At 51.1% G+C, this 13,966-nt stretch overlaps 1 protein-coding gene across 3 annotated transcripts in view; it reads right to left on the bottom strand.

The window, feature by feature from the left end:
• The window catches only part of NAP1L4 (nucleosome assembly protein 1 like 4), a 34,218-nt gene extending 26,700 nt beyond the window's left edge, over window positions 1-7,518 (bottom strand). For 2 of the 3 annotated variants that reach the window (XM_020970765.2, XM_020970767.2), the window contains exon 1: window positions 7,390-7,517. The gene's annotated coding sequence lies outside the window, so the exon portion shown is untranslated. Of the gene's footprint in view, window positions 1-7,389 lie in introns of all 3 variants that reach the window. The other variant, XM_078148598.1, reaches the window with a different exon arrangement.
• Window positions 7,519-13,966: the final 6,448 nt, after the last annotated feature.

The following is a 13,966-nucleotide window of genomic DNA, read 5'->3' as shown; positions in this document are numbered from 1 at the left end:
TAGCTGTTCCCCCCCAGCTTTGCATCATCTGCAAATCTGATAAGCATGTCATTTATTCCTTTATTTGTGTCACTGACAAAAATGTTACAAAGTTCAAATCCCTGAGAAAAGCCACTGAATGCTTCCCTCTAAGTTGGCATCAAACCGTAACAACTCTTTGGGTAGAGCCTGCAAACAGTTGCATGTCCTCCTCCTAATAGACAATCGGCTAGGCCACACAGCTCCAATCTACCCATAAGATTGGGAGGGACTTTGTTGAATGCCTTGCTAGCTCCAGATAATTATATCTACACAAGTCTCCTGATCCACCAGTCTGGGATCTCCGTGAAAAACAAACAAACAAATGAGACCAGAAAAGCAAGTTGGAGCCAGATCCAGGAAGCTTAAAGTTTATTTCTTGAGTTTATTTAATAGGAGGTTTTTCAGCCAAGTCTAATCCTTGAATCACTGTTATCTTAGAGGGGGAAATGAATTTTGCAGCTAAGATGGATTTAAGTTACAAGGTGCATTTGTTTTCCATTTCAATTCAATCAAATAGCTCATACACCATCGGCACTTGCTGGTTTACCATGTATCTTATGGGAAGGGTTTCAGAGGCACCTGGGAACATTTGTATACTCTGATGCAGAGGGGAGTGAGAAGAACCAGAACAATTCACACCCCACAGTAAAGACTCGACCGCTCCCCTCCTATGGAGGTGGTCAGGGGCTCAGGGGACGGAAGTGGACACAAACGTCGTGGACGTGGCCAACGGGGGAATTTGTTTTGCTCAACCAGCCGAGTTCGTTACAAGGCTTTTGTTTTTCCTTTTCTCTCCCCCAACGGGGTTTATGGGAGGGAAAGAAAATGCTAGTTAAAGCTAATTGAAAAAAATAATAAAATTTAAAATGTTTCCCTGTATCTCACACACAGTCTCTCACTCTCATTTCATAGGCTCAGACATCGGGTAACTCGGCCCAGGCTGCCCAGCGAGCTGGCGGCATAGCAGACACCCAAACCTAGAGCTCTCGGTCACTCTGCTCCCAGAGGCCTGCTCCGTCCAGCGCCCCCTCACACTCAAAGAGCAGCCCCTCTCCTGGGAGCGGAACACCTGCTCTCAGAAGTGGGAAGCTCACCCCAAATCTCTTTTACAACAAAGAGGCACAATTCAAAATTATTTCCAAAAATCATGCGGGGAAAACATTAATTATGCAGCTAAGAGGAGAAAAAAGAAACTGGCTTAGATGAAACTCTTCTTCCTCTACTTAAGGCAAGAAAGGCCCTGGGAGCCAGCAGCTCAGGCACCCGGGCCAAGGTGGGCCCGAATGCAGCAACTTAGTGCCACAATCTGGACCACCACCTTGTCACGTGAGCAACTTTGTTTCAATAATTATGGCAAAAACACTGAGAGTTTCAACATCAAATCTGGGAGATGTTGAAGAAGCTGGTGCCCAAGGTTCATTCATGGCCAGTTTAAGCAGACTCCTAAAGCCGCTGAACCCTTTCACCATCTAGTTAGAGGAGAAACCAAGGATTTGCCTCTTCCGCACAGGTTCTTCTCTTGTTCCATTCCATGGCCTTCTCGGGGGCTGAAAGCCCTTCTCAAAAGATGCTTTTAAAATGAAGGAAGGGGCAGTGAGGTGGTACAGTGGAGAAAGCACAGGCTCTGAAGCCAGGAGGACCCGAGTTCAAATCCAGCTCAGACCAGACACTTGGTACTTCTAGCTGTGTGACCCTGGGCAAGCCACTTAACCTCAATTGCCTCACTCTAAAAAAAAAAAAAACTACACAATTTTAAACTGAAGAAAATGCTCAATTCCAGTAAGAGGTTAGTGAAAATAAAGCCATAATTTCTTCTTGAGTTCACCCTGAACTCTACTCCCAGACAGCAGCACCCATGAATCCCAAGTTAAGAAGCCCTGCACTGAGGAGTTCCCCTCAAACCAAGGAATAGCACTAACACACCAGCGTAAGTGCTCTGCTCTCCCTGGGAGCTGTTCTGTGAACTTGCCCAACACAGTCTGGCCCCTCTCTCCAGCCTGCAAACACGCCTATGGCCTGCCTGCTGTGGAAATGCCATGCCTCCAGAGCACATGGATGGCCTATGTCAATGAGAACATCATCCATCATTGCCAAAATAGACATCTGTGTAATTAATAAGCGCCACAGTGGCCTGGCTGATTTCACAGGATATCATAATACCCCACAGGGGCCGCCTTGGTTCACTCGGTCACCCTTAGAAATTAAAAAACGGAAAGTCTAAGAGCCTCACAAGTGTCAACGCTCGGCCAAACACGGACGGACATATTCTTTTTTGTTAACAACCTGAATTCATCCATGCTGCCTCTAAAACTGCCAAACTACTAACCATTCATAAACGTATATCAATTTCTCCAGCAGAGTTAAATTTAAGCCTTCAGAAAAGAAAAGAGTCATTTAGGTAACTCCTCAGCATCTGAAATATATTTCTATGCCCAGGGTCTATTATTTCAGTGTGTGGGGAAAATCATTTCACTTATTAAGTGAATCACTTTTATTTATATATACCACTTTAAGCACATTAAGTTTATAAACTGACATTACTCATTGCTTTCAGGGGAGAAAAAAAAACATCCACAAAGGATATTAACTCTAACAAAAAAAACTTCACAAGGTACCTTTCAGTCTCTGCAGGTGACGCTCAGATGTATTGCTGATCCAGCCCTAACCTCTCCCCTTGACCAGTCTCACACCTCCAGCTGGATGTCCCCCAGACCAAGATCTTAAACTCCAGGTCCCAAACTAAGCCCATTGTGTCTTTCCTCCCCAAACTCTTTCCTCTTTCCTACTACTGCCAAGGACACTCCCGTTCTCCTAGTCACCCAAGCTGAAAAAACTTGGTGTAATCCTCAGCTCCTCCCACTCCCACCCTCATCCAATCTGTGGCCAAGTCCTGCTCACTGTCCTGCTGTAACATGTCTCCTCTCACACTGTACAAGGGGACACCAGGCACCTCACCTCTCACCTGGACTACTCAAGTAGCCTCCTGGGGGTCTCCCTGCCACCCTCTACTCCTCTCAGGTTATCTTCCTCAAGCGCAGGAGGGCCCATCTTGCCTCCAAATGACTTCCTATCACCTCTGTTTGGTTTTCGAAGCCCTTTCAGCCTTTTCTGTCTTCTTACACCTTACCCCCTCCCCCATGAAGTCTGCAGTTTGGTAACATGGGCAGCAGAAGTTGCTAGAGATTTATGGTGGTGAAATTTTGCTTCTAACGTGTATTTACAAGATCTGACATATGCCATTAAGCAACAGGAAAGGAAGCTCTCTCCACAAACCTGCTGGAAGCCATTCCTGTCCTTCGGGAACAAAGTCAAATGTTAAAGGCACAACTGTTCTTCACACAGTTAACTGCCCCTGAACCTTCCCTTACATCTTCCTTCGTCTCGCCAAAGAGAGGCAGTATGGCAGCCAAAATGTGGCCGAGGCTGCCCTCCCCTGCCCTCCCTCACCTCTCCTCTGCACTACTGGTTTCTTGGCCCCACCCCCAGCCATTCTCCAGAAAACTGCCAGAGTGACTGGCATCAAGGTGACTGTCACCACCCCTCCAGCCAATAAAAATCTCGCGGCTCCCTATCCAGTCTAAGACCCCACACAAAACACTGATTGTATGCAAAGACCTTCAGAACCCTGCTCTAGCTCATCTTCAATCTGTCACTCCTTTTCAGTCCAGTCCAACTGGTCTTGATGGTCCCCCCCACATCACAATTCATCTGCCATCTCCGTGCCATGCCCTCTCTCCCTCCTGACCTCCAGCCTCCTTTAGATATCAGCTCAGATGACACCTCCTGCAGGACTTTTCAGACTCCCTCAGCTGCTAGAGCTTCTCCTCTCCCTCAAAAAAATTCCTTTGGATTTATTTGGTATTTAAGGGTAGTGAAGTCCAATGGTTAGAGCAAACCTAGGGTTGAATGACTTGACCAGGGTCACACAGCTAGTAAGAGTCTGAGGCCAGGTCTGAATTCAGGTCTTCCTGACTCCAGGCCCAACATTATCTGCCACCTAAATACTTCTAGAGAATATTGAAGTTTGAGCCTGTCCTTATTGGACGGCTCACCCATCCTCAGTAATTAATTACTAGTTAAATCTTATCATTACAAAAATAACATAACAAAAAGATTTTCCAAATCTACCCGATCACAAGCAAGATTTACTGTAATGAAATCCAAGTACAACAAAATAAATTCAGCATGTTCTGCAGTCAATCAATCCTTTTAAAACCAAAAAGGTAATAACAGATAATGTTACCTTAATTCAAGAAAGAACATTTTTGAGAAGTTCTTCGCATAACAGGAGCAAGTAGAAGCCACGGAAACAAAAATAAACTATTCTCTATGTAAAACATATTCTAGTTACCTCCCCAGTCGAGACAATCTTTTAATTCTTCTCTCACCTCCCTTTTCATTGTTCGCCACCAGGTAACTTTGTAATACTTTGCAATATTTCTTACTCCACAAAACATTAGCCTTCCCCGCACCCCTCGAGATACTTCTGTTACCTTTGCATATTCCCAGTCCTCCCTTCTGATTCCTGATCCCAACTCACAGTGATCCGCCCCAGATCCTCCCGTCAAACAGAAGTGTATTTCTGACAGCCTAAGCGAGCTTCCTGCCTCCAGGCTCCCCCTCACCAAGCCACCCTACAGCCAGCTGCTACCGTGACCTTCCCAAAGGCCTAGTTCCTTCCTCTATCCCAGAGGATCCAATGGCTGCCTATGGAATCTAGGATCACGCCAAAGCTGCTCTTTTTGTCTTTTAAAGCTACTGGCCAACGTACCCAAAGGCAGGCTTTTTTCCGACATGGCTGGCCCCAGTTGCCAGCATGGCATATCCTCCATGCTTCTGTAGGGTGTCTCCTATTATCTCTCTCTTCTGTCCCTCACCTGTGGGCTACACTCCCTCCTCCCCTAGACCTCTCAAGAAGTTTGGGTTTCCCTCTAAACTCTGCCCCGGCCCACCATCACCTTTCCAGCATGCCCCTATCTATGTACAGATGCAGTTTCCTTCTTAAAGCTGGTTAGTTAATAATCGAGATAAGTATTTGATTTAATAAGTATTTACCCCTGTGTGCAAGGCATTAATCAAGCTTGGAATTGAGGCTACCAAGGCAAAAATTAAACATTCCCTGCTCTCAAGGAGTTCTTAGAGTAAGAAATCCATTCTATTAGAGGCTACCCAGGGGCATCACAGGGCACAGAGTATGGGCTGGAGTCAGGAAGATCCAAGTTCAAATTCAGTTTCAGAAACTTGACTAGCTGTGTGACCCTGAAGAATCACTTCACCTCAGTTTCCTTGGCTGTAAAATGGGGATAATCATAGCACTTCCCTCTATGGGTTGTGGCGAGGATCCAGTGTTTGTAAAGCATCTAGCCTAGTACCCAACACAAAGCAGTCCTTCTATCAATGCTTATTTCCCAAAGCAATCCGAAGTTTAAGAAAACCAAAGATGTAATTTTACATATCTCTTGGGGTTTGGATATAGACTATATATCACCTCCCAATTAAAACAGAAGATCCTTGAGGTCAGGGGCTGATTTTTCCTGTTCCCTACTTTTTTGTTTGTTTGTTTGATTGAGGCAACTGGGGTTAAGTGACTTGCCAAGAGTCACACAGCTAGGAAGTATTATGGGTCTGAGGGCAAATTTGAACTCGGGTCCTCCTGACTCCAGGGCCAGTGCTCTATCCACTGCACCACCTAGCCTCCCTATATCCTACTCTTAGCAGAGTACCTGGCACATGAATGTTTGTTGACTGACACTGCCTGGACTAGAACTCTATATGTACATGACTTCCACGAAATTGGAAGAAGCAGATTTGAAAGACAAAAGCAGAGAGCAGCTAAATGGGCTTCAGGCCTGGTGTAATACTTCCCCCACCACATACATGGCCTCAAAGGGCCCAGAGGCAGCGTGGCCTAGAAGCCAGGACTAGGTGGTTTTGAGTTCCACCTCAAGACACATAAAAGCTATGTGACCTTGGGCATGTCAGTTAACCAAAGACCAAAGATCAGCTGCCAATCTGCACTAGGACACAGAGGCTCCTCACCTACATGTTCCCTATGCCAATAACACTACCAGTCTAATCCCTAGTCCCTCCAAGTTCTCACTGAGGAACACAGGAAAATCCATATAAAAACACAGGCAACTTTGTAGGGGAATTAACACAAAGGGTAATATTTTAAGTACGACAAAGTAACATTTCAAACTTCGACAGAAATGCATGTAAATGCATGTAAAAAATGACCGTAAAATCAAGGAGCTTTTTCTTCCTTAGGCTGGGTGCTTCCCATGTGAGATGGTGGGAGGCTTCCAGTCTGGAAAAAACTTTCCTCTGGAACCTCAGAAGAGTTTCTTAACCTTTGGCTTGTAAACCCGTTTTTCAGTGTGTTTTAAACGGCACAAAATAAAATATGTAGGATCACAAAGGAAATACACTGAAACAATTACCTAGACATTAAAAAAAATAAATTCACAGAGCCCGCGTTTCCGAGAAAGTCTAGCCTGACTCGGATATGGCAAGGCACAGCACGCAGACCTAACACGAACCGAGCTGGCAGCGAAAGCTGAAAGGCAAAGCGGAGAAAACAGCGGCCAGGCGCTCAGAGGGGCACGGGAAGAGCCGGCCCCGGCGTGGTCGGAGGCGCACCGGGCTCCCGCACCAGCTGCCCCTCCCTCTCGGCGAACACGTCCCCGCTCCCGCGCCCGTCACCCCTCGCAGGCGCTGGGCAGGAGCCGCCGGCCGCCCTCCCGGTCAGTAACGGGGAGGGGGAGGCGCGGAGAGGCGGCCAGGAGCTTGGGGAGGGAAGGCGCGGCCGCGGGCCGGGTCCGAACGGCCGACGGGGGAGGCCCGCCGGCCAAAGCGCTTCTTATACCAAAACCACGCAAACGTGCAGGAACGAAGACGCCGACGATGCCAGCCCAGGGCCGGGCGTGACCGGGCACCGGGGCAGGCCGCTCCGCCTCCGGTACGGGACCCCGGAGCCCCAGCGCCTCCACATGCAAAGCGGGGAGCCCCCCGCGGGAGGCCGCGCTGTCCCCCCGAAGTGCTCCGAGACCAGGAGCGCCCCCCCGCCGCCCCCCGAAAAGTTTGACAGGAGAAAACAGACGGGGTGGGGTCGGGAAGGAGGGAGCACGGGGGGAGGGGAGGCAGAGAAGGCGCGGGTGGACCCCGGGCCCCCAGGCCCTCCCCAGCCCCCGGCCGGCCCCGAGACTGCCCCCTCCAACACTCGCTCATCCAGGCCCGGCCCCGCGCGGCGGAGGCGGGCTGACCAGCCGGTGGAGGTCCGGGAAGATGGGACCGACACCACGGCCTGGGCCGGCCCCTCCCGCCCGGCCTCTCCTCTCCGCATTCCCCGGCCCCGCGGCACCCACTTACCTCGGGCTCCGGCTCCGGCTCCGGCTCCGGCTCCGGCTGCGGCTCCGGCGGCCTCGGCTCTCCCTCCTTAATGCTCCCTCTCTCAGGCTGCTGCGCCGCCGCAGCCGCTAACAACGCCGCCTCCTATTGGCCGACACCCCGCACGCGCTCTCCGCTCACCTCCCGCCAGCAAGAAGCGCCGCGATTGGACGCCGAGCGCCAGGGCGGAGCCGCAGGAGGGCGGCGACCAATCCGAGACCGGATAAAGGAGACGAAGGGAAGGAAGAGGAGGCCGAGGCCGAGCAGCGGTCGCTCTCCCTCACCCTCCGCCGTGGCCCCACGCGGTCGCGCTGTCTTGCGCCTGCGCGGCGCTCCCCGTCGTATGCAAATGAGGAGAGGGTGCCGCCAGGGCTCGCGCCCTTGCGCGTTCCTTCCGCCTCTTTAAAGGGGCTGAGGCGGGAAACCTGGAGCACGTGGAGGGGAGGACAAGAGGCAGCCTTTGGTGGATCCCACGCGGCAGGCCCCAGCACCCCCCACGCTCCCCAAGGTTCACGTGGCCCGCACAAGCCGTGACATCAGAAGCCCCCCCCAACCCTTTCCAAACCCCGCAGTCTCATGAGTGTCCTCCCCCTGACCCCCCCCGTCATGCTCCGCGCTGCCAAGCCCCCTCCCTTTGGGGGTACTGCCCTTTCCCTCTGATCTGCTGACATCTCCCCCCCCCCCGCTCCTTCCCGCTCTCCCCATATGTCCTGTGAATTCCACCGCCCCGCTCACTCCCCGGGTCTGATCGGGCTCCGGGCTGCCCAAGCCCGATCTGCCGACCTGCCGACAGGAGCGGGAGCTGGCCCAGGACGGGCCACGTGCTCCTGGAGGGCTGGCTCTCCAGCCTTTGCCTGGGAGGCCTCCCTCCCTCTCCTCCCCCTCCTCCCCATCCTCCTCTCTCCCCTTATCGCCTCCCTCCTCCCCTTCCCTTCTCCCCTTCTCCTTCTCCCCCTCTCCTTTCCTTCTCCTTCCCCTTCCCCCTCTTCCCCTCTGCTTCAGAGAACCCCTAGATTCCTTAGGGCGAGCTCCGGTGCCACCTGCCCCGTGAGGCCTTTCTACATGAACCTTCAGTTCCTAGTGCTTCCTCCCTTCCCAAGGAGTCTGGCTCTCCCGTGTCTTTTCCATCTTTGCTTGTCATCTTCCGTGATGGTAGCCGGTCCAGCTTGCCAAGAGCCTTACCCAGACTGGCCCATTTTTCAACCCCAGGAACTTTTCAGGCAAAGAGGCTTAAGCCAAATGTAGTGAATACAACTTCCAGGGCACACGCGGTCTTCTTTAGCCCGTTTTAATTCGACATGCATCGATTGTCCGCATAGCAGATCCCACTAGCTGGCCTCAGGGCTCCTTTATTTTACTGGGGCAGTGAATGCATGCAGAAAAGTCTGCACAGTGAGAAGAGAGGAAGTACAAGTCACCTCAGAGGGAAAGGCCTTCTGGAGGAAGTGGCACCTGGGCGGAGAGCATTCCAGCCCATCCAGATCCCGGGCTGCCGGGGGACACAGGCAGGGAACAGCCCGTGAGTCAGCTGGCATATTGAACACAGGGGTTTCTACTGAGCGCAGTTAGGGTTAGGTGCCCTCATTGTGGAAAGACGGAGGAGTCACTTTGGGAAGGAGCATTTAGTTGAGAGGGAAGGGTTTGTGCTTCATGCCAAAGGTGACAGGGAGTCATTGCAGGTTTGAAAGCGAGGGAATAAGAAAATGACAAGAGTGAGAGGAGAATCATTGTGGCTGCATTCTAGACAATGGCATAGAGAGGGGAGGGACTGTGAGGAGGTGGTTGAAAAATCTGATCTGTACAAAGAACAGGTTCCCTTGACCACCTTCTCTGTCGGACAGTCTCATAACACCACAGTCTCTAAGGCACTAGCGTAATGAGCAACCCAGCAGGCTCCAGGAAGGTGGCCTCTGCCAGCCACGTGACTGACAACAGGTAAATGTAAGAACTGTCTGACTGGGTGGCTCCTGAAAGGGAGGAGGGCCTCTGCACATTGGGGAGCCCATGACCAGGAGTCCCACAGGACACCCTGTGAGCTGAGCCCTGCACAGCTGCTCAGATCTGGCCCGGAATTGACCTGTCACCGATGGGGAGGAGGTGGGTGACAGGCTGAGGTGTCTGAGCTGCTGGCCACCACAGGAAACATGGCGGTTCCCTGAGCCTGGAAAACAAGCACCCCAGCTGGGGCCGGCCACTGAAGGGATGGGGCAGGAGGGGGCACCCTTTGAGGTGAGGGGTCGGTGGGACATCCCATCCCCTGGGCACAGGGTGCAGCCCTCCCTTCAGAACACCGATCACAGCTGGAAACAAGAGCCGCTTACGAGCTTCCTGGGGCCAAAGCAGTGCAGAGCACAAATAGGGCATCTTACACTCCACCAGTGGCAGCTGGATTCCTTTCTCCCTTCCTCTCCCTGAACCTTTCCTCTTACTGTGGAGAGCACCACCCTCCTTCCAGTCAGTCCTTCAGCCTCCCAGCCCAGGATGATCCCAGGCTTCTCTCTCTTTCTCACCCCTCAGAGCCAATATGGTGCCAACGCTTGCTCGACCTACCCTCACCACATCTCCCGAATACTCCCCCTTCCCTCCTCTGACACTGACCCCCATCACCTTGCTGGACTATAGCAGTGGGGGCTAGGGAGGCAGGGGGCTGCCTGCCTCAGGTCTCTCTCCACTCCAGTCCATCCTTCATTCAGCCACCAAAGCGATTTTCCCAAAGAGCAGGTCTGCTCATGTCACTGCCCTGCACAATGAACTTCAGCGGCTCCCTGTCGCCTCCAGGATCAGACACCAATGCAAAACGCTGTGTTGGGGATCCCGAGCCCTCATAGCCTAGCCCCTTCCTACCTTTCCAGCCTTCCTGCGCCTTCCTTCCTGACATGTCCTCGTGGCTCTGGGCACTTTCTCTGGATGTTCCCCAGGCCTGGAACGCTCTCCCTGCCTTTGCTCCAACTAGTGACCTTCCTGACCTCCTTTTAGTCCAGTTAAAATCTCGCCTTCTCCAGCCTCTCTGAATTCCAGCTCTTTGCCTCTGCTAATTATTTCCTACTTATCCTGTATGTAGCTCCCTTTGTAAGCTTCGTAAGGTTGCATGTTGTCTCCCTGTTAGATTGCAGGCTCCTTGAGGGCAGAAACTGACTGTTACTTATTATATGGCCAGCACTTAGCACGGTGCCCGGCACATAGGAGATTCTTGATAAATAGTTATTGACACCAACTCTTCTAGCCACACTGCCGCTGCATCACATTCCTTCACTGGCACAGGCTGGGAACAAGGCTTAGATCTGGGCACCCAGGAACAAGCCCCTTGCCTTCTCTGGGCCTCTTGCATGGGTATAAAATACAGTGGCCCGTCGAGGTGGCTTCCAAGGAAGCCATTAATTGAATGGAGCTTTAAGGGATGGCCGGGAATTCAGCAGATCAAGGAGAGGACAGAGATTATTCCCTAGACAGCAAACAAGAGGAACAAAGAATTCTGGGAGGAGGGAGAGTCCTGCAGTTGGTCCACAGCATTGAATGTGTGGAGGGGAATTATGCAAGATGGAAAGGCATTTAGGTTTAGGTGGTGCCAGGTTGGGGAGGGCCCTGAATGCCAGGAAGAGGCCACTGGGAGCCCTTGAAGATTTTGGTGAAAAGAATCATTTGAAGGAACAGGCCACTTAGGCCCCTTCCAACTCTGCAATTCTCGGAAATGCAATGGTGAGGCAGCTTCCCGTGGGCTTTACTCTCCCAGAGCTGGGACAAGGGCTGCACAGAAAGATTAGACCATTTCATGTTCTTTACTCCACCCAAAGATATCACAGCTTTCTATCTTCTCTGGCTGCTTCTCTATGCTGGCCCAGGATTATGGGTGAGTCCTATTATCAGCCCTCACCCAGGGGTCAGCCCACAGGAGAGACACGCCCCCAAATGGCCTTTCTCCTGTCCCCTCCCCAGTACTCTTCCTATCACACTCATTAGCCACGTTCTAGATGCTAGCTTTTAGACGTTGTTTGTGGCCCTAGCTCCCACAAATGATAGAGGAGGTTTGCGCCTACTATGTCTCAAGCACATAGTAAGTCCTGGGGATACAAAGGAAAAAAAAAGTTCCTGATGGCAAATTGACATTTTATTAGTAGAGACAATATGCAAACAGCCATGTCCAAATAAGCAATATACAGGATCAGTAGGCGCTAATCTCCGAGGTAAGGGAAGGCACTAGAATTAAGAAGGGCTTCCCACAGAAGGTGAGACTTTAGCTGAGACTTGAAGGAAGTGGAGATGAAGAGAGATGGCATTCCAGGTAGAGGGCACAGCCTGAGAAAATGCCCAGAGTTGGGAGATGGAACAGCAGAGAAGCCAGTGGTCTAGATCACCTGGAACATGGAGGAGCAAGACAAGAGACTGGGAAGGCAGGAAGAAAGCAGATCACGAAGGGCTTTGAAAACCAGACAGAAACTTTGAGATCTGATCCATTGGAGGCCCAGGGGAATGTTCTAAGTCACATAGCAACCATCACGTCCTTGAGAAAGGCCCTGTTCCCACTGTCTTCTCTTCTAAGACAAACTTTCTGACTTCCTCCAACCATGGAGGCCTCTGGGGGAGAGCCAGCACTTCCAAGGTCCTTCCAAAAAGGAGGCACTGGGATGGAAGAGAATCCTTTTGTGTGGCCTGCCCAGGGCAGAGGATCTTCTCCTGTTTCCTAGACACACTCTCAACCTTTCTCAATGTAGCTGAATAGAGACCTGGCTTTGGAGCAGCCACATCGCAGGCTGGTGGCTCACGCTGAGCACTCTGGCCACACTGATCTCCAGTGCTGTCTGTCATGTCTTCAGAGATCCATTCTAGTGGGACAGTGAATAGAGCTGCGGCCCTGAAGTCAGGAGGACCCGAGTTCAAATCCGGTCTCAGCCACATAACACTCTCTGGGTGACCCTGGGCAAGTCATTTAACCCCATTGCCTAAAAAAAACCAAATCCATTCTAGAGAGTTCCTCATTGCCCCTGGGCTGGAGAAACCTCTGGGCATCCCAAGTCTCCTTCCTCTGAAACCTTTGACATCTGTTCTCTTCAGATTTGGGCCCATAGGGGCAGCTAGGTGGCACAGTAGATAGAGCACCGGCCCTCAAATCAGGAGGACCTGAGTTCAAATCTGGCCTCAAACACATAACACTCACTAGCTGTGTGACTCTGGGCAGGTCACTTAACCCCAATTGCCTTCACCAAAAAAAAAAAAAACCAAAAACAGATTTGGGCCCATGATGGGCTCCCTGAACAATCAGTCTCCTGTCCAGGCAGGCAGCAGGATGCTCCAATACAGAACCTGTCCCTGTCTTTTTCTTCACCTAATGTTCTCCACTGTGCGCCCTTTCGCCCTCTGACGCTAGGCTTTACTGGCGCTATGTGGGGCACATGTGTCTGCTTCTCTCAGATGAGCCCTGGATGGCCTGCTCCACAGACCACTTCATGGTCACCCTTCTCTGAAATGCTAGGAAGAGTTTTTGGTTTTGGTTCTGGTTTTTCATTTAAATTGACGATGCAAAACTGTTTGTCTCCTTCTTAGCACTGCTGCTCATCCCAAAGAAAAATCTCTTTTTAACAACTGAAAATCTCTCCAGGCCTATGACCACAGGGATGCATTCTTGGGACTGCGTTTTATGTAGTCAGTGCCCAGAGATTATTAGAGCCATCCAATTGCATTTTACAGATACTGATAAAATAGTGATAATGAACTCCCCTGACACGTGCCAGGAACAGCAGGAAAAGGATTCTTTGTTACACCAAGTTCTTTAAAGAAGGACAATGGCATTCATCAGCACAGACCGACCACTGGGCCTATGCTGCAGGAAAGTAGAAGAGAAAGATCCAATCCCTGTCACCCTCAGGGGACTGAGTCTTGTTGGAGAGGGGGAGTACAGGTACTGATGCCAGTCCCCCTATTATTAATTTATAATTGACATGCAAGTGATCAGTGTTGGGTGGATAAGTGGAGTCTGGCTACCACCAGTGGCTTCCTGAAGGTGAGTTTGTATTGGATTTTGAAGTGAGAGCCAGGACTGTCAAGGAGCAGTGGGCAGGGCTTTTAGCAACCCCTCGCAGCTGGTGAAGCAGGGATGGAAGAAAGATGAAAAGACATCAGTTGTGAGGCATTTCCCCTTCTTCAAACACATTCAAACCACCACTGGGACCTTGATTTCCAATGGAAATGAACACACAACGGTTACCTGGGGTCTCTTCCAATGTGGAGAATTCTACTGCATAATTACGTCAATAGCAGAGGAATTTCAGTTTTCACAGAGGGGAAATGGAGAGCTTTTGTCTGAGAAATTCTCTGCCACCCTAGGTTTTCTAAAGCAACCCTGTCAGAGGAGGGCCAGGGGAGTACTGGGAAGCCTTTCCCTTGTTTCCCCACCTCCAGGCCTCTGCTCACACCATTCCCTATACTGGGAACATTTTTATTTTACAATTTCCACAGATTCTTTGAAGCCCAACTCAAACGCCTCCTTTGCCATGAAGCCCTCCCTGATGCCCTAAGCTAAAAGTCACTTTTCTCCACTGAACTCTCACCGCCCTTTTGGAAGGGG

The sequence above is a fragment of the Phascolarctos cinereus genome, unplaced genomic scaffold (assembly GCF_003287225.1).
Source record: "Phascolarctos cinereus isolate Bilbo 61053 unplaced genomic scaffold, phaCin_HiC Scaffold_9;HRSCAF=440, whole genome shotgun sequence".
Classification (NCBI taxonomy): Eukaryota; Metazoa; Chordata; class Mammalia; order Diprotodontia; family Phascolarctidae; genus Phascolarctos; species Phascolarctos cinereus.
Note: the sequence above shows the minus strand (reverse complement) of the source record. Positions and strands in the feature narration are given on the sequence as shown.